Consider the following 27,145-nt stretch of genomic DNA (forward strand, 5'->3'; position numbering starts at 1 on the left):
CATTGATATGCCTTAAATTTGTACTTGCCTTTCGCTGGCTTTCTAATTGTAAGCCAGAAGTATTTTTTTTCAAAATCAATACTTTCTGGAAAAAAATGGGTTGATTCTGACAAAATTTTATTTGAATACATCCCATTCTGACATTATCAGAATGGAATGTTTTGATGTTTTGTTTCAAAATGACTTTTAGAAATCAAATGAATTGTTTTTATATAAAACATTAAAACATTTTACAATGGTCCAAATCAAAACAAACATATTTCTTTTTATAGTTTTTTTTTTTTTTTTTGCACAAAAATTTTAAATCTTATGGTTTTCATTCCATCTTGGAATGAAAAAAAAATTGAAATTGTAGAATGTCCCAGGAAAAGAAAATCTGGTTTCTGTCCTGGTCTAGCCAGAACTTTCTGAGTGGCTCTCTAGATCAGAGAAATCGGAGTATGAAAGGGGAAGACATTTGGTGGTGGATAAGCACAGCTTTAGAGAAAACTCTTAAAAGCTATGTGTCATTGTTATGCTCCTTTCAGACCAATAAAGAGAAGAAACCCTGAAAAGGCTCCTACTCCAGAAACACATGAGAAATCTACATATCGCTATTAAAAGGACTGTCTAATAGGTCTTACTTTCAGAGCCAACCCTAGGTACAGTTATTACATATTGCATGAAACCTAGCTTACTCATTCCAAACCCGTCAAAACTCCCTACAGAGAAACTGCTCTCTCGTATGACGCTTTCCTTCCATGTGACGGGTATTAATGGGGTAGAACTTTCATTCAAGGAACTGCCTGTTGAGAAGTGAAGACCTCTGCGGTTGTGTTTGAAACCGTGTAGTACAAGAGGCTTTGAATGGTGTGATAAAAGAGTGTACAGTCTCTGGAGCACAGAAAGTTACAGATCACTCCTATTTCTCGGGAGGCTGATTAAACTCTCTCTCTCTCTGACCCTCTCTCTCTCTCTCTCTCTTTTTTTTTTTTTGCGCTTTCCAAAAGTCCTAAGGCAGATTTCATCCCATGTTAAATTTCCTGTCTTTAAAGGATGAAGTAAAATGTAAAACCTCTAAAAATAAACCAAACCTCTCCAAGTGAGCCATTTAATGGACTGTAAAGCAGCCTTCCGTCAAGGAATTTGCAGTAGAAACTGGCTGTGGCTCCACCCATTAAAGGCCCTGCAATGCAGCAACCCTAGGACTGAAATTTTCATCAGGTAGGATTTAGCTGCACTATATGGCACATTTCAAATTGTTCAATGTTAATAAGCAAAAGTCTTGCTGTGATAATGCTTCAAGTTTACTGTGGAATAGCGCTGAGTGAAATTTGGAACTGAGGTCTGGTGGGAATTTTTGATTTTTCAACCTTTGCTTTTGCTCTGATGAAAATAAGAATGAGGATATGAGACATCTAAACTACAACTCCCATCAGGCAATGTGGCAGCTTAGGCAGATGTTAGTTTGACAATAAACTGCTTCAGTTTGAGTTGATGCCTATAAATGTTTCAATTCAAATTGACCCAAAACAAATATTTCATTTAGTTTTTTCCCGTGGAATTTTTCAATTTTGCTGAACCTGCATTTCCCACTGAAAAAAATCATGTAGACATAAAATTGCTACTTGAGAGGAAGCTTTACTGAGTGTGTTTTGTTGTTTAAAATGTTACTATCTATTGGCAGCATCTGATCAAAATCATATTGTTCCTAGATTCTTCACTGATTTTAGCTTATTTCGCAGAGAGCCCAATAACCTTCAAACTGTTGGCATTTAACCCAGGTCTGATGTAAACTGAAAATGGAAACCACTACACACCCACATCGGAACTGCACCTCCAGTGGCAGGGTGTTGCTAACTGCCTGCAGCTTAAAGACGACACATAACCAGCATACTCAAAATGAAACTAAACCTTGCAGCAGACCAGCTTTAGACAACATTTGTTACAGGCGATGGTATTCAGCTGTTGTACTTCATGCCTGTGTAACAGTCAGCAAGATGGACCTTTCTAAAATGATTGTAAGCATCTTGAAAGTCATAGGGAGGGAAAAACATCACTGGTGTGAAGGAAAATACATGGGCAGAAACAGTCGTGCAAAGCAGAAGAATTTTGTTCATAGTATGTTGAGGTCGCAGAAGTTAACTCTGGGACAGTCACCTCTGCATAGGTGCTTGGATGAACAGACAGAGCATAGATGGATCTGCACATCCATGATCCCAAGCCCCCATCCTTCCCCAGCCTGTGCATGCCCTGTCCCTTTCCATCTTTTGTGGCCCTCCAGTTCTACCACCTCTGGGGCCTCTATACCTCTGGCAGCTAGGTTTAGATCTTCATCAATAGACTCGAGCAGCAGTCCTGGGATCCTGTAGTAATGTTTGTTGTCAGAAGGGGGTTGCAGAGTAATGAAGTTTGAGAACCCCTGGACTAGAGATGAATTGGGCTAGATCCTCAGCTGGTGCAGTGACTTCCACGGAGCTGTACAGACTGAAACCAGCTGAGGAGGGGGCCCCATTAAGTGTTCCAAAGAACGTAAAGCTTGTAAAAACAGCAAAATCCCTAAATCCTTACACTGATCTTGTTTCCAGCCTCTCCCTATTAGTGTATTATGTGTACAGAAAACGTATAGCCGTTAGACAGGTAGCTATGCTATACAGCTGCAGGCAAGGCCATATTCAGTTTAGTGAGTAGAGTGACCCAGAAACCCTTCAACTATTCAGTTTGTCATTGGAGGATGCAGACACGTTTCAAAACCTACCTGATTTCCTGCCAGTTCATTTGCCTGGCTTCTCAGCAGCTCAGCTGGTGGGTTTCTGGGGAGCCCAGAATTCTAGTCTTACGGCTCACTGGCACCTACCCAGTGGGCTGATGAGGAGCCGAGAGTGTGGATGCTCTGGGAATGCTGGCTCCCAAGCTCTGCGGTTCCCAGTTCAGCTGGCACTCCCAGAGCTCTTACGCATCGGGCTCCTCTTCCGCCTGCTAAGTGGCAAAACATTCCAGTGTTTCTAAACCAACAGTTTTCAGATTCTGTTTCACAAAGAATTTTGAATGTTTTGGCTTTTTGTTCCAAATCAGAAAGTAACTAAGTTTTGAAATTCTGAAATCTTCCACAAAACGGAATTGCTGTTCTCTGCAAAGCTCTACTAGTGAGAGAGTTTACAATAGATTCTGATGGTATAGCTGTCAGAGCGTCTCTCCGAGTAGGGGTGGACAAAAAGTATCTGGTCATGTTATTGCAACAACTTTGTGATCTGTGTATTCAGGTCAACAAGGTAAGGCCCTCATCCTCCATCCACTTCCCTTCCCCCAGCAACCTTGGGTAGGGAAGAAGGGGTGATTGGGGCTATCTTAGATTCCAACATCTCTTCCCCACAACCAAATACCTTGTTGTCCACAGTGTGAATAGTAATTTGCATTGGTTCCTCCCCATATTATTTGAAGCTTCGCCCCCCCCCCCCACAACCCACTACAAGGCAGGTAGCGTGTGATCTGGGAAGTTCCTGTGGGAACTATGAGTTGATGGGATGCAACGAGATGGAGGTGCGGGAAAGGTGAGTGACATCCTTGTGGATGTGCCTTAGCTCTGGAGGATTCCAAACTCTCAGGGAAAACATAAGGAACCACAAATTTGGCGGGGGGGGGGGGGGGTGTGTGAAACCCCACCATATCTTCTGTGTGAAAGAAGGCCCTCACTCCTGATGGAAGAAAGCCATGGAAAATGCCAGAAGTTTAAGTTAAGAATTCCCACTCCCCACTCCAGATAATGCCTACATTGGGGCAAATATGGGGTATTTACTCTCATGAGATATTTGCTTTTTAAATAAAAGTTTCTTTGTTTAAAAAAGGCAAAAGCTCTTTAAATAATGAGCCTCAAACTCAGCATGACCCAACTATACCTATTGATTGGAAGAAATAACCAGCTCAGAACACTCATTCATTATTTATTTTATCTTTGCAGGTAATAACAGTTGTAGCTTGCATTAAAAAAAAAAAAAGGTAAAAAGGTAAAAAGCAACGATGAACACCACAGTAAGGATGGAGACCTGTTGTATTAATTTCAAAGTCATAAATAGGCCCAGAGAGTCAACTGTGTTAACACGACCCCGTCCCTGTACAACACTAAAGAGTTACCATTGTATGGGGTCAGAGGGCTCGGTCTGCTTAGTTCCATGGCAACAGCCACTATTAAATATGTATTCAACCTTTTATAAAGGACACAGACAGGAAGGAAAAAACAATTATTACAACAGGCCAGAGCTTTCAGTAGAATCTAGGTGAGGACCTTTGACAAGATATGACCACTCCTCAGCTGTTTCAGGATAAAATGGCATAGTATAAAATTTCCACTGGAAGTGTTAATGGCCAGGAGGAAACTTATTCCCTTGCGCGATAGGACTTATACGCCTGTCTGACTCATTTGCATTATTTGTTCCCGCATTTCAGAATTCTAGCCTCTATGGAAAAACATTTAAGGAGAAATTGCAAAGGAAGTACACTTCACTCTCTCAAACAATTATCCTTGGGAGACGAACATTCTAGTGTTACAACAGAAGTGATATGAAGGTTTAATATGTTTGTGAGTCTAAGTACCATTGCATTATAATGATTATAACCAGGAAGATTTTAAAGCTCTCTAGACGGCAAGCAGAATGACAGCAAGTTTTTTTTTAACCAGGTAACTGCTTTTCACTGTAGGTTCTGTGTCAAGGCAGTCCCGGACTGTAGTAGGTTTTTCTAATGAGATAATATCCCATTCAATGAATTTATTTAGATTTTGTGGTCATGAGTGGTGACTCCTCCCTATTAATTTGGTTTCTCCAAGTTCTTCTATACCAGCCCAGGCAAAAGTATTTGCTCCTGTCTCCCAGTAGGCTGAGACAGGAAGAAATAAGAACTGTGATATCACTTCTCTTGGAGATCACTTTTCAGCTGGTTCATCTAGTAGGAACCTTATATCAACAATATATGCCCCTACAATGGAGAATTATCCCCAAGCCTTAATACGGAGTAAACCCTGGTGGGATGTCTGGGTTGGTATAGGAGGACTCAGAAAAAACAAATCAACGGATGGGAAATTATTTTTCATCAATGTCCCCCTATATCAGCCCAGACAAATGGGCCTCCAACAGCAATACCTGATAGTAATAGCTAGCAGATCTATCTGCAGAAAAGGACCTAGGGGTTACAGTGGACGAGAAGCTGGATATGAGTCAACAGTGTGCCCTTGTTGCTAAGAAGGCTAACGGCATTTTGGACTGTATAAGTAGGGGCCTTGCCAGCAGATCGAAGGACATGATCATTCCCCTCTAGTCACTGGTGAGGCCTCATCTGGAGTATTGCGTCCAGTGTTGGGCCCCCCACTAAAGAAGGATGTGGAAAAATTGGAAAGAGTCCAGCGGAGGGCAACAAAAATGATTAGGGGGCTGGAGCACATGACTTACGAGGAGAGGCTAAGGGAACTGGGATTGTTTAGTCTCCAGAAGAGAAGAATGAGAGGGGATTTGATAGCTGCTTTCAACTACCTGAAAGGGGGTTCCAAAGAAGGTGGATCTAGACTGTTCTCAGTGGTACCAGATGACAGAACAAGGAGTAATGGTCTCAAGTTGCAGTGGGGGAGGTTTAGGTTGGATATTAGGAAAAACATTTTCACTAGGAGGGTGGTGAAGCACTGGAATGGGTTACCTAGGGAGGTGGTGGAATCTCCTTCCTTAGAGGTTTTTAAGATCAGGCTTGACAAAGCCCTGGCTGGGATGATTTAGTTGGGGATTGGTCCTGCTTTGAGCAGGGGGTTGGACTAGATGACCTCCTGAGGTCCCTTCCGACCCTGATATTCTATGATTCTATGATCTAGATACAAGACCCTACCAAACCCACCTCCCAAATTCAGCAATGGATGAAGCTGCACAAAACCCCAGGAGAGCATTATGTATAATACTAGTGGAAGACAATATAAGTGATCTGGCCATCCCATCACTTAAAACTGTCCCAGTCAAATCCTTCTATCAGATCTGTGTATCTCAAGGTTTTTCTACAACACCAGTTGTCAGGCTAAGGTTTTTCCCTTCTGATCACAGTATCCGCTTCTAATATGCCCATGTCAGTGATGTCTGAGTATTTACTAGGGACTGGGCAAAAATTGGGTATGGTTCTCTCTATATTCTTTGTGATTAGAATTCCAGTTTTGCTTTTCCATGAAGAATAACAGAGTAACTGGTGATGTCATCTGCGATGGAAAATATTATATTCCTAAAATTTGAGGAAGATCGATAAGCATTTGATTTTGGCTACTGATGTTGCTTTACAGTGTTTAAAATGCTGGCGACGCAGGGGAAATTTAAACAAGTGCTGTTTCCAATAACTGATTGAAACATATTGTAAATTACTCTGTTGCCTGAGGGATAGGCAGTGGAAAAGGCAGAATCATTCTAGCATCACTTAAAAGGTATTTTTTTCCAGTTACTGATGAAATGTTCGCCTGTGTAGCTAAGTTAGGTGTTGTATTTGTATGATGCTTAATAACGAAGGTCAATTACTTTTACAGTAGAACCGCAGAGTTACGAACACCTCGGGAACGGAGGTTGTTCGTAACTCTGAAATGTTCATAACTCTGAACAAAATGTTATGGTTGATCTTTCAAAAGTTTACAACTGAACATTGACTTAATACAGCTCTGGAACTTTACTATGCAGAAAAAAAATGCTGCTTTTAACCATCTTCATTTCAATGAAACAAGCACAGAAACAGTTTCCTTACTTTGTCAAATCTTTTTTTTTTAAAGTTTCCCTTTATTATTTTAGTAGTTTATGTTTAACACAGCTCTGTACAGTATTTGCTTTTTGCTTTTTTTTTTTTTTGGTCTCTGCTGCTGCCTGATGGTGTACTTTTGGTTCCAAATGAGGTGTGTGGTTGACCGGTCGGTTTGTAATTCTGTATTTATAACGCCGAGGTTCTACTGCATTTCTTTTATTTTTCTGTCTGTGTTTAGGTCTATAAATATACTTGGATGCAGGAAGTATACTCCAGGAATTTCTTGATACCTACACATGTATGTGTGTGAATGTTTGTCTGTATATACACACAGAAAATGTATATTACATATATAGCTTTTCCACATTTGACCTGTACCTATAGTCTGATCTGCAAAAAAGTTTGAGAGTAATTCTGCTTAGGCGAGTAATCCCACTGGCTTCTTTGGCAAAGTTGTTCACCTGTATTTGCAGGCTCAAACAGTAGGAGGGGAGGGATGGCTCTCTCTTAGATCCCATTGTTAAACCAAAAACATTTACAACAAAGCGCAAAACTACAGGAAACTCACCTGGAGTCATGTTTCCTTACAATCTCAGACCATGTTTACAGAAAGGTCATATGTCTTTCAAGTGAACCTGGGTCAGTTTAGGGTTGTATATGGCTCTTCCATGATTAGGATGCACAGCTAGGTGAAATGCAGCAACTGGAACACTGAATTTGGGGTTTGAAGGGCAGAAATTCAGAATTTTAATCTAAGAAGGGGCCATTTTGATCATCTCATCTGACCTGCTGTATAATACAAGCCACAGAATGTAACACAATAAAACCAAATCTCTTAACGGGAAACTACACCAATACCCCCAGCGTGCCTCCTCATCAGGTCTGGATCATGCACTGAGCTGCTGGACTAATTACAGTGAAAGCCTCATTGACCCGCGCAGAAGGAAATATTCTCAGAAAGCCTTGGACAACTCCAACCCCTCGTATCCAGTTAGCCCGAGCCCTCCTCTTCCTCCAACAGCTCTTCAGGGGTGGCTTAGAAAGAGCTGCACTGGAAACTTCCTAGCTCCTGATTTAGCCTCTTTAACAGGAGAAAAAAAAAGTCTTCAACGCAGCAGCCCAGCTGTCTGTGAGAAGCAGCTGGAGGAGGAGCAGTTGGTCTGAGAGAAGGGAGTTGAAAGCACATCCAGCTCCATCAGTGCTCCCCTGCCACTGACTTTTAGGCATTTGTATAAACGCTGACCTGGGAGTGTTAAACAGCTCCCGATCCAGCTCCTGTAAAACAAACTACACGTTAAAAATGCTGATGACAAGGGAAGCACTGAGGAAAGTGACTGGGAGCAGATGGCAGGTCTGCCTTTGACATCCCTTCCTGCTAGTCACACTCAGCTGTGCTTCCTTGATGACTGAACCACTGAGAAAAACTAAGGGCTAGATTGCACCAAGCCATGTCTGGGTATGCAAAAACGGTTAGATGATTTCCCCAAGGTTACGGAAGACATCACTGTCAGAGCTGAGATTAGAACGCAGGAATTCCTGGTTTCCCACTCTGGCTACGGCAATCATAAAGAACAACTGGGGAAATAAATATGGCATTTTTAAAGGGAGGTTAATTTTTAGCCATATCCCAAGCAGATCAGAGACTCCAAGGATGCTGAAAAATTGGAGAGGCTGCAGAAAAGAAAGACAAAAATGATTTGGGGGTCTAGAGAAAATGACTGACAGTGAGAGACTTAAGGAGCTTAATCTATTTAGTTTACCAGGAAAAAAAAAGACTGAAAGGTTACTTGATTACAGTGTATAAGTGTCTTCACAGGGAGTCAATACTAGGTACTAAATGGCTCTTTAAGCTAGCAGAAAAAGGCAGAACAAGAACCAATGCATCAAATTGAACCGACACAAATCCAAATTAGAAATAAGGCACAGCTTATTAAGTGAGGGTGATTAGTGAATGGAACAAACTGCCAAGGGAAGTGGTGGATTCGCCATCTCTTAATGCCTTCAAGTCAAGACTGGATGCCTTACTGGAAAATGTTTTCATCAAACACAAGATATTGGTGACATTTAATGGCCTGTGTTACACAGAGCTAACTAGACGATCTAGTGGTCCCATCTGACCTTTAATCTATGAATCGATAACATTCATGATCTCCATGAAAATGGTGCCAACAGCTTTCCAGTGGAAGCCAGAATGCTGGATAGCTCAAACCCAGATTCTGAACCTCTTTCACGAATGTTAAACAAAAATTGTAATGAAAAAGACACACTTGCACACATTTTAAAAATAATACCAAACAGTTCTGAAGCTTTACATTTAAAAACATAACTGTAAATAATCAATGTCCTTAGGTGACTATTTATCAGTTAAATGGAAATGTATACTCAGTTCCTGGCATTAGCAGTTTCGAAGTAAATTACAGCTTGTTTCTATCCACAGCAATCTATTATTTTCCCGTTTAGCAAAACACACTTTCTAAAATTCCGAACTATGAGAATAGGTGCCTACTCTAGACTTGTTTATCATTTTGTACTGCAGACAAGGTATTTTATCTTGCCATTATTATGTGTGAGTAGAACGGTGGCAAATTAGATGCCTTTCTGAATCACATCGTTGATAACTAGAGATAATTAGGATAGGCAGGATTTTTCCTATGCCAATGAACCTGAAAAACGGCACTAGCAGTGTTATCAATCACATCCTATGAATTACATCATTTGTATCTGAAAAACACCCGAGAGGGAAATAAAAAATAAACTTGCCTACTGCAATGTATTCTCACCTATTTGCACAGGTTTCTAAATACTGAGATTATTTCTTAGGCAGACAGCTTTTTAACACACTGGGTCAGATCCACACCAAACATTAATTGGCACAGCTCCATTGACTTCGATGGAGCAACATCTATTTATGGCAGCTGATGGCATGCTACCAGGCTTTTTATATATGTATTTATTTATTTTGCAAATAGGCGGGAGATAACTGTCAGTGACCATGCTGTAGTAGAGGTGAATGAAAAAGGCAAAACTATTTTTGTGAAAAATGTGCATCATTTTGGGTGACAATTTTTCAGCAGCATTTTCACTACTCTGTCCAGAACTGTGAACTGGCCAGAAAACAGGGGGCGGGGAGGTGAAAAAAAAAAAAAAAAAAAACACCCTCATCAGAATTGTGATATTTAAAAAACTTTCTACTAGCTCTTCTCCTGTGCACTTTTTATTAGCTTGCCAACATGTTTCACTTTAAAAACTGACAACTTACATATTCAGACTTGTCAGCTGGGGTGCTGAGAGCCCTGTTTATTCTGCTGATCAACACTGTCTCATTGTTTCCTTCTGCTCCTGAATCTGTCTGTGTCCACTTGTTGTCTTTTACTTAGAGTGTAAACTCTTTGAGGCAGAGGCTGTCTTTTGGTTCTGTGTTTGTACTGTGCCTAATACAACGGCGTCCCGCTCCAGGACTAGGGCTCGTAGGTGCTACGTTAGACTAATACTAATACATTTCTATTAGTCTAGAAATGCTTAGCACTGGCAGTTCTGAAATAATAAAAATGCCAACAGCTCAGATAACTAAGATTTTTAGTTAGAGAACTTCAGTGTTTGCAGTATTCATGGGACTGTACTTCCTCCAGCAGGTAAGGGAAGTTCAGTTACTGAAATAACCATATCTACTTATTTTAGCTTAAAGTGGCAGGTTTACGAGTTCCCCCACAGTGAGAGGGCCTAGCTAGAGAGCAGTCAGCTAATGATACTCCACTTCTATTTTCGAACTATTTCATCCACTCTACTTGAGTTTGCGAGTAGCAGGACAAAAAGATTTTGTGGGAAGTCAGAAGAGCAGTAATGGAGGTTTGAAAAACAAGGATACAGCAGAAGAGCTTTAGCGGTGACAGACACGGCCTGTACAACCAGGGGCACACAGGGAGAGAGACAGTCCTTTGATTGCTAACGGCCTTCACAATTCACACTGAAAATCCAGTTCGTGGATACAAATTTCAGCCTGGGGGTGTTGCAAACTGTTCACTTTGCCTGTTTGCTGTGTCCATGGATCACATGGCCCTGTTTCTGCCCCTGACATGATGACAAACTTTCTGAGAACCGTGAACAACAAACTACAAACACCACATTTAGGTCTGACCTTTTACAAGATTAGTTATTCATGCTAAAATGTGGGAGTATTTTGAAATTCACAAATATTCTAAGGAATAAAGCAGAGATCATCCAAACACAACCAATGTCACCACATGAATAACTCTGGAGCAAAGCTGACTTCTTTGTTTGCTAAAACACCCACCCAACACTGTTTGTTTGATTTGACCCACTCATGCAAGAATATGATTTTAAATAATGTAAAAAATTCTTTAAAGAACCATGGAATTTGTATAATTTATCTTCTTTCTAAACAACCTACTCCACTGCTTATGTTTTATGTATTCTGCTTCCATACTTCATATTCTGGCAAAAGTATTTGCATAGCAGAAGTATATTGTATAAAATAATATAACAAACCATTTTATTCTAACTTCCCTCGTGACAAGACTAGCCAAACAAGTTACAAATTAGTATTATGTTACCCAGCTCTCCACTGTCCTGTGCCATTGTACCAGTGCAAAGTGATGGCAGAAAGCTACCATTCTGATGTAGGAGCCCAATACCCAATTTGCCTGGGTGGATATGACTACACAAGAGTGGCAATGGAGATGCAGACCCATAATTTCTTAGCCTACTGGCAAGCATCACCATATGCTGAAAAGCAAGGCTATTACCTCTGATAAGCAAGAGAGAGCTTTAAATACAAACAGCTCAAGACACTTACATCTGAATACTGCTTTTTATGATTGTTGGGTATTATCATGATTCGTTATTTGTATTACCATAGCACCTAGGAGGCCTAGTCACAGACCAGGATCCCATTGTGCTGGTGCTGTACAAACAGAATGAAAAGACGGTCACTGGCCCCAAGAGCTTACAATCTAAGCATATGAATAGAGACAACACACAGCCAGACCAACGGAAGAGCACAAGGAACCAACGAGTCAATATTGGTCAGCATGACCGGCAACCATCTCAGCACACCAGCGGCCTAAACACTGTCAAGTTTCTTGTAGGCATCGCAGCAAAGGACAGATTTAAGTAGGGTTTTGAATGAAGACTCTGAAGTAGTTTTGTGGATGTTTACATGGAGATCCTCCAAAGCATGAGATGCATGATGGGATAAAACACAAAGGGGCCTGTCTGGAAATGTAAGAAGTGGGCGATGGAGTATGGTGCCATGGGCTGATCAAAGGAGGGAGTCGACCGCTCCATGGTGAATGAGAGATGATAGTCAGGGTGGAGATAAGGCCTTGAAAGTGAAGACAGGCAACTTGCGTTTGATGCGATAGGGAAGGGGGAACCAGCAGAGGGTACATGAGTTCCAACATGGCCTGTGTCGGCAGTGAGACGTCTTGCAAATTGCCAATTTGTTACTAAAACATTATTTTCAAATATTTCCTGTTTTCTGTATGTTGTTGGGATGAGGAGAAGGAAGGAGCACAGTTTATGCTAAAGACCCCTGGCTAAATGCATTGAACCCAGCATAGAGTGTGGATGAGCCTATTTGGGAACCTAGCTGTACAAACGTATGGATTGTGGCTGGCGGTATGAAGTTATTATGAAGTGTTAGGATGACAACTGCTACTGTCACGAATGCCTCTCTGCATGTATCTTTACCAAGCCGCAAACTCCATTTTGAATGTGTAGCCTTTTGCCTTCTCTGTTGCCTGTTGGCCTCCATGTCGGAAAATCCAAAGGCTGGTGGCAAAAGAAAAACAAAAGAGTCGTTGATGTGAAGTGCTCTGCCACTGAAAGGAAAGAGCTCTAAAAACCAGGAGAACAAGTTTAGCAGAGCACAGGTGGCTTTGGCAACGATCGAGCTGGGGTCTTCTGCCATTTTGTCTCCAGCTCAAGAGGAGAGAGAGAAGCAACCCAGCTTCTGGGGCCTGCATGAGGCAGGAGACACTGTCTGCCTTCCTGAGCCCAGATGATCCCCCAGGACTCCCAAGGGAAGGGTGAGCTATACAGGGGCAGTGCAGTTAGGATGTTTGTTGTTTTCTAAATGATCTGTTCTCTCTTGGGCTTTATATGATTAAGTAAAAGAGCAATTATGTCAGACTTCTGCAAAATGCCTGTGTGTGTTATGTGCTTCACAGCTACTGTAAGCCTCTGGAGAGCGTTCAGATGCAAACCAGCAGGCTCTCCCAGGGGGGTGGAGTTCTGGGGGATGATATGTTTAAATGCAGGGGAGTCTGAAGGGTTACTATTGCAACCAGAGGGGCTAGGCAGCTGGGCAGCAGGTTGCAGCTCCCAGAAGGACTGCTATAGTCCAGGTCTTCACTCTGCATGTTTGCCTAGGGACCCCAAGATTGGGGTACTGGCTTGACTTTCTCCAGGGGCTTAAAACACTCAGGGATGCAAGGACCCAGAGACTTAGATGCCCCTGGTGGGTGGACAGCAGGAGACCGGATCTGTGACTGGGCCAGGGCACATCTCTCACCCGCAAACAGAAATTCCACTCCCATCTCGACACTGACGATTCACAGATCTACCTCTCTGCTCCAGATCTGTCTCCTGTCCAAACTCGAATCTCAGCCTGCCTCTCTGACCTCTTCTCATGGAGGTCTTGAGTTCAACACGATGAAGACAGAGCTCTTAATCTTCTCCCCCAGCCCCTCTCCCTACTACCTCTTTTCTTGGACAACTCCACCCTTCTGCCCATCACTCGGGCCAGTAACCTACGTTATCTTCAACTCGGGACCTCTCTCTAGCTCCTCACATCCAGGGTATGTCTAAATCTCGCAGACTGCTGCTGCATAACATTCCTAAGGTACGGGCTTCCCGATCTACCCACACAGCTAACGCTGTCATCCAGGCTTTTGACATCTCGATCTCAGTTACTGCAACATCCTTCTCCCTAGTCTTGACGAATCCAACCTTGCCCTGCTGGTCTCCATTCACAAGGCTGTTGCACAGATCATTTTCCTAGTCTATAGCTCTGACCACGTCAGCCCGCTCTTTGCATCCTGCCACTGGCTCACCCTTCGCCATAAGCATAAGCTGCTTCTCCCTGTCCTACCTATTCTCTCTCATTCACAGTTGGCACGTTGACTCCTGCCTCCATCGTCCACTTGTCAATGTTTACTTTAGCCCCTTTGTGCTTGCCCCATACCGCCTCTCATGCTTGGGAAGAGCTGCATGGGCAGCGGGTGGAGCCCCCCGTTCGGGGAGGCTAGCCCCCAACTCCGCCCCTTCCTTCCTTGCCCCCCTCACAGCCAGATCCCCCCTTCCCTGCCCCCTTTCTCCCCTCCTGGAGGAGCCCTGGGCCGGCGCAGCTGCAGCCACGTCACACTTCCCCTCCCCAGACCCCAAGCCGCCCTGGGGAAAAGCTCTCACTCTTGCAAAGAAGCTTTTGAAATGCCCCAGGCAGGTTTTGGGGCATCTGAGGAGGTGGTACGTGCTACTCCACTTCCTGGGTTCCTTAGTACTTGCTCTGGAGGGCCGCCCCCATCCGGATACTCTCCAATGGTGCTACATTCCCAAGAGTGGGCCGGGAGCGCTGCCATGGGCTGGGGCAGCAGCTGTGCTCCCCTGCACTTCAGGAGACAGTGTGTCCAGAGAGCAACCTGTCCCCAGAGCCAGAGACATACAGTGGTGGGTCCTCTGACCCCACAGAGCTGAAGACGATGGTGAATATGGGGTGCAAACCCCTCCCATGACCTCCTCACATCCACAGACCCTCTGCCAAGAAGCCATAGCAGATGCCGCAGTTACATTTATTAGAACCATTTTGCATATTCAGTGGCGGATTAGCCCCTGGGCCAATGGCTTTTCCCCTAACCCCGGAAAAATGGGTGCCCCTGCACCCTGACCTTCTCTGCCTGACGTTTCTGCTGGGGAGCAGGGGAAGCCCCCGCGCTCCGCCCCGCTCCCCAGCAGATGCACAGGGCGGGCAGGACATGGCAAGCCCCCACGCCCCAACCTCGCTCCCCGGCAGGAGAGCCATGGGGGAAGGAAGGGGGGAGACTGCAGTCGGAAGGGGTGGAGAAGGCTCCCCTTGCTCTGGTGCAGGGCCCCACAAACCCCTAATCAGCCTCTGTGCATATTCAGATCAATACTTTTTCATCTGAGCAGCTATAGAGATTTTACTGGGATGTCAATTTTCCTTAAATGGTTGTTTTCAAGAACAGTTCAATATTTCACCTGAGGCACAGACATATTTACTAGTAGGCCCTTTGCTCCATTCCCTTTTGGATATTACACCACAGCCAACATTCCTTCTGCACTTTGTATGATAAAGGACTGACAACAGCATTATTTCTCCCCCTCGATAGAGCCTTGGAACATTTCTGGCTAAGCCTCCATCCAAACTTGCAAAGTACTGTAACTTATGTGTTTTGCAAAGACGTCGCCTGACAGCTTAAGGGGGTGAGGGAAAATACAATTCTCCACATGCCGTTGGAGCGTTCTTATGCCGGCAAGCTGTTAATATACATAAAAAAATGCAAACTTTGCACTTAGACCCCATTCTAAGTTGCATTCAGTTTTCGTCAACCGTGCACTCGGTTTCAAAATGTTTTATGGATTCATAAAAAGAAACTGCAATCCCACCACAATGCTGTAATACAAAGGAGAAACAGTACCATGCCGTGTCTTGTAATCACACAACAACAGCTGCGTGGGGCTGCCAGGCGGATGAGTTTATTGTGCACAGAACTGCTACCCACCAGAGCTAAGGTTCATAAACCAGCCCATTTGTTTTAAAAGTTCATACACAGGTTGTGAAAAAATAAAATCATGAAACAGCAGCCCAAGGTACATGAAACCCCAGGAAGCTTGTTTTCAACGGGATGTGGTGGAAGGGTTTTCTCATACATCTCTCCTCTTTCTTCTCTCCATAACAGACCCCCAACAGTTACCAAAGGTCTGTTCTACTCTGAGACCCCCTCAAAATAAAATCTAAAAGAACTCCTGCTGGAGCTGACCTTCCATAGATTTTCACCGCGTGTATCCAGACTCTTCATATCTCACTCCTCCCCGCCCAGCTCTCTCCAAATTGCTGCTGGTGAAGTCATCCTACTCCCCTGCCAGCCAGACCATATTGCTTTCCGTCTTCAAATCCTTTCACAGCTCCTGGATATTTTTGTCACTTCAGATTGAAGCTCGACGCTCTCTACCTCAAGTCCCTACACAATCTCATTGCTATTTATATCACCGCCTACTCTTCCCAATTTGCTTCTTCTAACTTCTCAGTCTAAGCTTTGCACTTCTTTTCCCACATTGCCGCACGCAGCACCCTTGTCTCTCCCTTATTCCTAGATGTTAAGGCCAGACAGGACCATTAGGATTATCCAGTCTTACTTCCTGCATAACATGGGGCACAGAGATTCACCCAGTGATTCCTGCAATTAGCCCCATACTCAGGGCCGGCACAACCCATTAGGCAACCTAGGCGGTCGCCTAGGGTGCAACAATTTGGGGGGCAGCGACCGTGGTGGTATTTTGGCAGCGGGACCTTCCGCCGCCTCTGTGGGGGGCGGCATTTTGGGGCGGGACCTTCCGCCGCCTAGTGCGGCAGAAAAGCTGGCGGCGCTCCTGCCCATACTGTGTGCTTGAGCATCTGTAATGGTGCCTGTTCATGCCTGGAGGCAGCGTTGCAAGAATGTGTCTTTTGCCCCCCTTTTTGACCACTTCCCCAGCCCTGCGATGGCCTCTCTCTCTGGGTCTTTTGTGGCCTGGTCCTCTTGCATAGTCATGTAAAAGTGCACTCCTCTCCGAGGTAACAACAGATGCAACTGAAAGTCCAAAACTAACAACCAAACTAATAGTTTTTCTGCCCCTCTTGGGCTCCACTGAAGTCCTCTGCTCTTGGCTCCTTCTCTCCTGGCTCCTGCAGAGTTTCTCTTTTCTTGTTTCCTCCCCAGCAGGTTTCCCCCACGGCCTCCCTTCTCCAGGGACTCTGGCAGCTTCCTTGAGGGAGCTCCCTGCTTTGTGTAGGCTCTGTCTCCGGGGTCCCTCATAGGAGCCCGCCAAGCTCCCTGTGGGTTCTCTTACCTGTAGGAGAGTCCCTCCGCAGTCTCTCTCTCATACTGACTGCCAGCTCTATCAGTCCTTCCTGATTCCCTGCAGCTGAGTTCAGTGGTCGCCATTAAATCTCCCTACCCCATTCAGCTGCGGTCACTGCTAGCTCACCAGTGAGGCTGAGAGCAGGGCCGGCTCCAGGCACCAGGCAACCAAGCTGGTGCTTGGGGCGGCACCTGGAGGGGGGCGGCGCGGCGCTCGGGCCGCCGGGGAGAGCGGGGCCACAGCCGGGCTCGCCGCCCTCCCCCCGGCGCTCTGGCCGCCCTCCCCCCCGCGCCCTCCCCCCGGCTGCCGGGGGGAGAGCGGCGAGCCCCTGCTGGGGCTCGCCGCCCTGCGCTCTGGCCGCCGGGGGGAGAGCCGAGCCCCAGCCGGGGCTCGCCGCTCTCTCGCCGCCCTGCCCCCGGCGCTCTGGCCGCCGGGGGGGGGGGGGAAGAGCCGAGCCCTCGCCGGGGCTCGCCGCCCTCCTCCCAGGGCTCCGGCCGCCCTCCCCCCCGGCGCCCTGCCCCCGGCCGCCAGGGGGAGAGCGGAGCCCCCGCCGGGGCTCGCCACCCTCGCCCCGGGGCTCCGGCCGCCCTCCCCCCGGCGGGAGAGCAGAGCCCCCGCCGGGGCTCGCCGCCCCCCGCCGGGCTCCGGCCGCCCCCCCCCCCCCCCCGCGGGGGGGGGGGGGGGGGGGGGGGGGCGGCGGAGGCTTTTTTGCCTGGGGCGGCAAAAAAGCCAGAGCCGGCCCTGGCTGAGAGATAGCTGGGTAAGGAATGGTGTCCCTAGCCTCTGTTTGTCAGAGGGTGGAGATGGACGGCAGGAGAGAGATCATTTGATCATTACCTGTTAGGTTCACTCCCTCTGGGGCACCTGGCATTGGCCACTGTCAGAAGACAGGATACTGGGCTAGATGGACCTTTGGTCTGACCCAGTACGGCCGTTCTTATGTTCTTATGCTAAGTCACGGGAAGGCTGATCCCAGCTTGTCTCAAAGGGTCAGTCAGATGTGATAGCATCTCTTCTCGAAAGGTATCCAGTCTCAATCTGGACACTTCTGGTAATGGAGACTCCAACGCCTCCCCTGGTAAGCTGTACACGTGGTGAATTACCCTCACTGTTAGAAAACTGAACCTTTCTGCGTTTAACTTCCCCTTCCAGACACAGGATGCTGCTATGCGATTGACTGGCAAGTGAAGAGCCCCGTGAAAGCCTTACAGTCCCCCTCTCCCAGGAATCCTCCTGCAGCGTGTTTTCCCCTCGACAAGGACGTCGTCAAACCCTCTCATATCTGATCTGTAGCCTCATAGATCTGTTTTGTCTGAATTCACCTTTAAATTCCCTGTAGCAAGGACCACAAAGCGACATCCATATGGGTTGGAATCTGCAAAACTCGGAATGCAGAATCCTTACTCATCTTCGGGGGAACTACTCAACTGAATAATGGTTCCTCAAATGAGAAAGGGCTGGCAGGCTCAGGCCCTGTGTTCTCAGTGCAATATAATTATTGTTAATGATAAAAACATTAGAATTGCAGTTATATCTTCGTCATTTATTACAGTTGCCTCTTAGCTAGCAGAAGCAAACCGGGGCACACAATAATCGGGTGGAGATATTTAGAAATAACCCACCAATATCGTGAAGCTTCCTTCCAAAGAGTAAAATCGGCATTGAATCCAAAACAGCTCAAGCAGTATTTTACCATAACTCTTCATGCAATTACGGGACAATCATTAAATGTATTTTATCACATTTAAGTAAACATAACTTCCCAGAGTCAAAGCCATCAACTCTAAGCTATCATTTTCCATTTGTCAAATATAAACAAATGACTATGTTTAAAAGCACTTAGGCCCCTGTCCTCCAAGATGCCTCCAGTGGATTTAGATGTAAATGGAAGGTCTCAGGATTAGGCCCATCATAACGGAAACGCTCATGGCTTCAGACTTTGCACCAGAAAATAGGCTGATACTTTCCATACCAAACGCTGAAGGAGAAACTATCATGTAAATCAGTGTTTCCCAAACTTGGGATGCTGCTTGCTTAGGGAAAGCCCCTGGCGGGCCGGGCCGGTTTGTTTACCTGCTCCGTCCGCAGGTCCGGCCGATCGCGGCTCCCACTGGCCGCAGTTCACTGCTCCCGGCCAATGGGAGCTGCTGGAAGCGGTGCGGGCTGAGGGACGTACTGGCCGCCGCTTCCAGCAGCTCCCATTGGCCTGGAAAAGCGAACCGCAGCCAGTGGGAGCCACGATCAGCTGAACCTGCGGAAGTGGCAGGTAAACAAACCAGCCCGGCCCGCGAGGGGCTTTCCCTAAACAAGTGGCGTCCCAAGTTTGGGAAACACTGATGTAGACTCTTTGGGATGCCATTTTGGTTGAGAGACAGGCTACTTCTATGGTGCAGAGCCTCTCTCTCATACTCACACCTCTGCATATTAGAAAAGAGAGTGCGCGGTGTATCATTGAACCAAAGGAAATTCACTTATAATACATAAACATACAGTGGTAGGATACATTAAGGACTACAGAGCATCTGAAAATGGGGTGGGAAAAATATGGCTTTTCACTGAAAGCCCAAAATACTATTTTTTTCCCAATCTTTTTATTTCAGTTTTCACATTATTGGTTTTATGACACAAACAGATTGATTTTTTTTTAACGAAAGCTGACACTTCCTGGGAAAATTTAATCAAATATCCAGTTTTCTATCAAAAAAAGTTTTGATGAAAATATGTTGACCGGGCCTATTAAACACTACTAGATGCTTAAGCTTTCACCGGTTCTTCAGGATGATGCCACTGAAAAACATTGAGCTCCTGTTAACAAAATGAAAATAATAAAAACAAAAATGAACCTCCAATCCCTCCCAGCAGGATCAGTAGAATTTACGGGTCAACACTACCTTAGATGCCACCGTTTATAATGGCAGCATATGGTATCTGATTAAACTAGTAATACAATTAACATAGGGAGATGGTTTTTAATCCAAGACTGAATTCATTGAAGAGTGATTTTCTTCCCAGATCTCCGAAGAGATCATCAAAAAGATGAACAAGCTGTGCATCTGAGGGACTAACAGCAGCCTACATGCCAAGCTGTGGCTTCCTGTGATCATGCCTTTCTCTACTTACAGAAGTCAGATTGTGCCTTCAAATTGCAGAAAATATGCACACATCTCCCAAACAGTGTGGTTTTAGTAAAAGTGGGAGTTCTTAGCCCTACTCGCCTTGTCCTACAATCTCAAATGGGCACATCAGGAGCAAATGTATTGGGCAGACTCTGTCCTTGAATGATCACACGTAACCTGCACTAAAATCCCTGGAAACCATGCATGCACATCAAAGCACTGAATAAAGCTCATATACAAATAATTGATGCCTCGGCTTGGAAGGATTAGATTTTTATTGGTAAATGTCAGTAAACATCAGTTTCTCCATATACGCACAAACCAACGAAAAAGTATTTCCATCAATAAGAATTGACATGTGCAGATAAGCAAAGTATGAAAAATGCTGCTTGAGAACTTAGAGCTTGATTTAAGGATATTCACTTTCAACCTTTTGACGGGCGATGCTGACCTTTTGAGTTTTAACAGTTATAAAACCGTTAACTTTTCAATCTCAACATCTACTGTACAGTGCTTAATCTTTAAAGAAAGAGGCGCCTGGGCTCAAGCAATCATAGAAGATTAGGGTTGGAAGAGACCTCAGGAGGTCATCTAGTCCAACCCCCTGCTCAAAGCAGGACCAACACCAACTAAATCGTCCCAGCCAGGGCTTTGTCAAGCCTGACCTTAAAAACCTCTAAGGATGGAGATGGCTTCCTCCGCACAGCGTGACCTTGCACACACGGTAAGTGCAGTGGGGTCACACCTTGCATGCCACTGACAGAAGAGTGCCCCAGCACAAATTAAGCTCTGCTACTGTCATTAATTATTGTCTGACACCCCATAAATTTCCCACAACTATAAAAATTTCAATAGATCAAAATAAATTAACAATGCTTAAAAATCAACATTGAAATTATCCATCAAAATTATATGTCAAATTCTGCAAAGCATACTGGTTCCACACAGTCGCTGGAATACACACGCACACACACACACACACCCCTCTGGCTCAGATGTGCTCCAACATTAGCTCAGTGTGCAGCAATTATGAACAAAGCTGCATAAACAATGGGATAGAAAACAATGCTGACAATGTCATGCCCTGACATAAAGCAACAATACACACACCCCTAGAATACCATGTTCCATTCTGGTCACCCAGTCTCAAGAAAACAAAATATAACAGAGATACCAGGAGTCCAGAGACACATGCAGAAATTGTTTAGATGCATGGAAAGGCTGAGGGACAAGACTGAGGGGAGATGACTATGAAGGCATGTGATAGTCATAAAAGAATGAATGACGGTCTGAAGAAGGCTATGAACCCTCTCTCATAGCAAAAGAACAGGGGGACGGCCAATGAAATTGGAAGGTGGCCAACGTAGAAGTGATAACAGGAAATACTATTTTGCATGCCAAATTAACCTGCCGGAAGGTATCATTGAGGCCACAAAATGAGATTCAACCGCATTTCTTAATTAATAGTTTCAGATTACCCTATGTGAGAGAACACACTGGACTGGAAGATGTTTAAACGAAAGGTGAGATGAGATGGTGGTACTTCGTGTCACACAACATGGCTGCCAGTGAGGGGAATGGCACAATGCAGGCACATCATGGGCCAACCCTTCTGCTGCACTGTCCTTAGATCGCTGCATGAGGCATGCTCTTCGCTTGAACGTTGAGTGAGACAGACCTTTGTCTAGCTGCAGAAAAACAGTTTGGTTTGAGACAAGTGTATTACTTTGGAAAGGAAACCATTCCCCATTTGGTGAACAATTTCTATTGGTTTGATTGATTTCTTGAGGACTTTTTCATAAAGGCAGTGAATGATTGTTCAAGCGGCTTCTGTATAAGGGCTATTTACTAGACTGCTCCGTGTTCCTCTCCGCTACATCCCTGCCCTCCGTTAACGAGCCGTACTTGGCATTTTAAAAATCAGCAGTAAAATTATTGCAGTTGTTAAACGCCTCCCGTAAAACATACCCAACAGCTTTAGATTTCCCTAAAATTCACTGCTGGATGTCAGAAAGCCCTGCAAACAAACAGTCTTCAAAAGCATCCTAAACACAAATGACAACGATTGCCACACTAATTAAAAACACTGAAAGGTTTGGGTCTGGTTTATACCTTTTGCAAGTAGAACAACAAGGCTTGACACATGCATAAGTAAAAGCATTTTTAATAATGAAAGTGTAAAAAAATGGAAACAAGTATGGGGATAGTTTCTCCATCCTGACTCGCACTGAGCAGTATCTTACCCTGTGGAGCACGCATGCCAGAATCTAGGGCAGAGTGATGATAAAAAACAGCTTTGCTAGTTTCTGTCTGCCATCTTTTAGTAGGATTCACATTGTAATTTAAGGGGTGTTATGTTTGTTCAGACATGAAAAACTGAGCCCAGTCAGCGTGCAACAGTTCAGAATCTGTTCTATAACAGACTTTTTTACTAAGTCTGTGGAGGTTAATATATGTCTTGAAAAGGAATGTTCTCCTGTGAATTCAGTGGAATTCATTTATTTCCTCAGGCTGAGCTTGACATGTACTCTGCATCCAATCTTTTATAGAGCCACGCTTTGTTTTTAAAGAAAGGTTTCCATCCTGCAAACGCGAGAGTAACTTCTGGGACGATACACGAGTAAAATTACTCATGGGCTTAAGTGTTTGCAGGATTGGACCCTAAAGTGTTACACAGCACGAACCCCAGATGTAAGGAAAGCTCTGAATGACAGTCCTTCCCAGGCGCATCCATTCACAATGTAAGCATTCAGAAATGAGACTTATCATTTAAGTTATGGCACACACCTCAAATACACACAGTGCAAGAATTAATGAATTGGCCTAAGGCGACTATTTTACAAGACAGAGCTGTGCAGGTCAAGATTCCTTCCATCACTCAGTTCCTGCACGTTGGGTTCAGTGAAGAAACAAATCTATTTCAAATACTCTGCAACAACTGAAAGGCTTTGATGCTGCCGCCATCAACACTGACACTGAATCAATCGTTTCACTAAATTATTTTTCCGGTCATTGTCTGGCCCTTCAATCCGAAGGAAGCAGTGTCAATATATTTAACTTGCCTTATCTAGGTCATCCAATCGCACACATTTTTCTATTATTCAAGTACTTCTTTGCTCCACACTTTCATATTTCTATTTAAGGTTCTTTAGAAATGTCATCTGCTTCAATAGAAACCTCAAGGTACAGTATAATAAGAGGGAAGTCATCCTCTTTTAAATTACCCTTCGTCAGAAAGGTCATCTCCCGAGGATTATTCAAATCCTTCATGAAAAGTAAAGATCTTATAGCTCTTCTAGCAAAACTACACTCTCCCCTCAAGCCTCAGAATCCTTGGAAATAACTTTTCCTGACATCATATTAAGCTTTTAAAGATATTTCATAGTTATATCCACCATGGTATCACTATTCACTACCAGAGGGAGTTTAACCCAAAAAACCCCTTAAAATGGGGGACTAGCCCACCTTCTTCAGTTAACTCATGTTCTTTTCATTCCAGTAGCTACAGAACGGATCTATTTAAAAGAGTTAATGTTTCTTTATTAACCTGACTTTACATGCAGTTTTCAGTGGAACCACATAATAAAAAAAGCCCTTTTGCAAAAGGAAGTGTTAAAGAGTGAAATACAGAGAAACATCGTGTGTGTCAAAGAAGTGGTTGAAATTCAAATGCACATCTTCTGGTTTCCTCTCCGTGTTACTGGTAGTTGCCCATATAGCACATTTCTATGTAACAGGGCATATTCCTTGTGACTCTGCCTGCTTCTGCCACACACTTCATGCAGGGCCTGATTCAGCAGCAGGGGCCTTTCCTAAGGTTCCCATCACCGGGGAAATCTCTGCAAGGCTTCGTCTAGAATAAGGGGCAGCACAGAAAAGTCCTTGCCCACAGGGAGCACGGGGCTGGGTAACATCACTGTTTCCAATACTGACTTAAGCCAGCCTGTGAGAGGTGCATGGTATGTCCTGCACTGAGATCCCAGGTGGCTGGGCGTGACAAAACCCAGTGGCCAACCAAGGTTAATTTGTGAACGAAGAACTCCAGATTTTAGTGCAACACAATACGCACAGGACTCCTTGCTAGTCTGTGGGAGAACAGGATTTGATGCAGGTGGCCAGATGATCACCCGGGTCCCTCCTGGCCTTAAAATGTCTAAAAAGAAACTCGTCACCTGTGAATCATGGTCTATTCTTTTTTTATTCTCACAGGAGATAAAGAACTAGATCTCCAGCTAGCCTAAGTTGGTGTAGCTCTACTGAAGTCAACGAAGCTTTGCTGATGTAACACCAGCTGAGGGTCTTATCCATAAACTCTGTAATCATTTTTTGAATGTATTTATTTAAACTACTGCATGGTGTGAATAACATGTATTACAACAACTGCACACAATTGGAAACATGACTGTTACATTCATTTAATGCCAAGTAAATGAAACCGGATCTGAAAGGCCAGTATAAATGATCTCACAAACAAACATCCAAATATGAAATAGCACCAATTGTAGATCAGCTACTATGGATTTTAAACAAATGTCTAGGTTCCACTATTGTCCTTCAAGCATTGGCACAAAAATAAAGTTCAGGACTGGAATGGCAAATGATTCACAACAGCATGTACTGTATAACAAAATGTTACAATCCATGCACTAGTCATTTATGCAATGTACGAGCTAGAATCAACCACTTATGTTTAATCTCTAACCAATTAGAATTGTCCAGGGTAGTAATATTTACCGGCAAAGTGATTCTTTTCAATGTGGTACACGTCTGCTGAAAGAAAACATGATGGCCATTTGTAAGTTTATCATAGAAGTGGCCTAGAAATCAGATTCCTACAACAATCCTGTTCTTATTTGCATGTTTGAGAATAGGCCCTTCTTTCACACTACTGGGGGTCTTATATATATATATATATATAATTTCTCACAGCAAAACGACTGACCACATATTCTACAATTGGTTAATAACATAGTAAAAGCATCCTGATTGGTTAATAATTAAATCACACAGTGTTTCAAATAAAAGGAAGTTCTTCACACAGCACACAGACAACCTGTGGAACTCCTTGCCTGAGGAGGTGGTGAAGGCTAGGACTATAACAGGGTTTAAAAGAGAACTAGATAAATTCATGGAGGTTAAGTCCATTAATGGCTATTAGCCAGGATGGGTAAGGAATGGTGTCCCTAGTCTCTGTTTGTCAGAGGGTGGAGATGGATGGCAGGAGAGAGATCACTTGATCATTACCTGTTAGATTCACTCCCTCTGGGGCACCTGGCATTGGCCACTGTCGGTAGACAGGATACTGGGCTGGATGGACCTTTGGTCTGACCCAGTACGGCCATTCTTATGTTCTTAATATCATGTGCTGCAAAGAGCCACAGGAGACACAATAAAGAGCCACTTGTGGCGCCCAAGCCTCAATCTGAGTATCGCTGATCTAGGGATATCAACAAGGTTGGAGCCCTATTATGCTAGGTACTATACAAACGTTGCAAGATGCTTAGATATTAAAGTCAACAGGGACCACTGTGATCATCCAGTCTGATGTCATGCATAGCACAGGCCAGAGAACCTTACCCAGTAATTCCTGCATGAATACCATAATTTCTGTTTGAACTATAGAATATCTTTTAGAAAGATAACTAGTCTTGATTTAGAGGCTTCAGCTGATGGAGAATCCACCACATTCCTAAGTCGTTCCAATGGTTAATCAACCTATTTGAAATGTGTGCTTTCTCTCTAGTCTCAGCTTGTCTAGCTTCGGCTTCCAACCACTGGAATTCATTTTTCCTTTTTCTGCCAAGTTAAAGAGCGATCTACTATCAAAAATCTCTTCCCCGTGTAGGTGTTTGGAGTCAGGTCTTAGCCTTCTCTAGGATAAACTAAATAGATTCAGTTTCTTAAATCTCTCACTGTGAGATGGGTTTTTCAGAACTCAGATATAATAGACTTTTGTAAGGTGTTTGAGTTAGTGTCACACGACATTCTGATTAAAATATAGCGCAATCCAATATCAACAGAGCACACATTAAACAGATTAAGAACTGGCTAACTGACAGATGTCAAAAAGTAGCAATCAGTGAGGTTCTGCAGGGATCAGTAGTAGGTCTGACACAAACATCTTCCTCAATGATCTGGAAGTTAATACAATATCACTGCTGACAAAAAATGTGAATGACAGAAACACTGGTGGAGTGGTAACTAATGATGAGGATAGGACAGTCATACAGAGTGATCACTTGATAAGCAGGGCCCATTCAAACAAAACATGTTTTAATACAGCCAAATGCGAAGTTATATATGTAGGGACAAGGACTGCAGCCCATACCTACTGAATGGGGGACTGTCTTCTGGAAAGCCGTGACTCTGGGAAAGGATTTAGGGTTCATAGTGGGCAAGCAACTCAACATGATCTCCTAGTGTGATGAAAATGAAAAATGTCTTACAGTGAGTTTTAAAGAGCTCAATCTTTTCAGCTTATCAAAATGAAGAGTGAAAAGTGACTTGACTACAGTGTAATGCCTTCAGGGGGTACTACAGAGCTCTTCCATCTAGTGGAGAAATGCATAACGAGAGCCAATGGCTGGGAGGTGAAACCTGACAAATTCTAATTAGAAATGAGGCACACATTTCTAACAGCGATGGCGATTAACAACTGGAAGAAAGTACCAAAGGAAGTGGTGGATTTGTCATCTCTTTATGACTTCAAGTCAAGACTGGATGCCAGCCTGAAAGATGTGCGTTAGCCAAACACAAGTAATAATTATTAGACTCAATGCAGGAGTAATTGGGTGAAATTTAAAGGTCTGTGATATACAAGGGATAAGGCTAGAGGATCTAATGGTCCGCTCCTGGCCTTAAATTCTATGAATCACTCTTGTATCTCTTTTCTGAACTCTTTCCAATTTTGCAACATATTTTTGAATCGTGGACACCTCCCTACATCTACACAGTATTCCCCTGCTTCTACATTAAAGAATGGTATTAGTCCTCTGAGCTACAGCTTGTTCAACTGGTTATCTGCCACGACCCCTCAGTCCTTTTCAGTGTCAGTGCTTTCCAGGTTACTCTCTCCCATCTTGTAATTGTGCCCAACAAGATTTTTAACACTTCTGAAAGAGATTTGCCAGTAACTGACAGTCCTTCCCCTGAGAAACTTATAGTCTAAAAGACAACACATAACAGGTGGAGGAAACAAATGAGCA

At 44.2% G+C, this 27,145-nt stretch overlaps 1 protein-coding gene across 2 annotated transcripts in view; it reads right to left on the minus strand.

Annotated features, from left to right (window-relative positions):
- The window catches only part of MDGA2 (MAM domain containing glycosylphosphatidylinositol anchor 2), a 631,329-nt gene that overhangs the window by 147,560 nt on the left and 456,624 nt on the right, over positions 1–27,145 (minus strand). The gene's annotated exons all lie outside the window — the stretch shown is intronic.

Source organism: Emys orbicularis, chromosome 4 (genome assembly GCF_028017835.1).
Source record: "Emys orbicularis isolate rEmyOrb1 chromosome 4, rEmyOrb1.hap1, whole genome shotgun sequence".
In the NCBI taxonomy this organism is placed as follows: Eukaryota; Metazoa; Chordata; order Testudines; family Emydidae; genus Emys; species Emys orbicularis.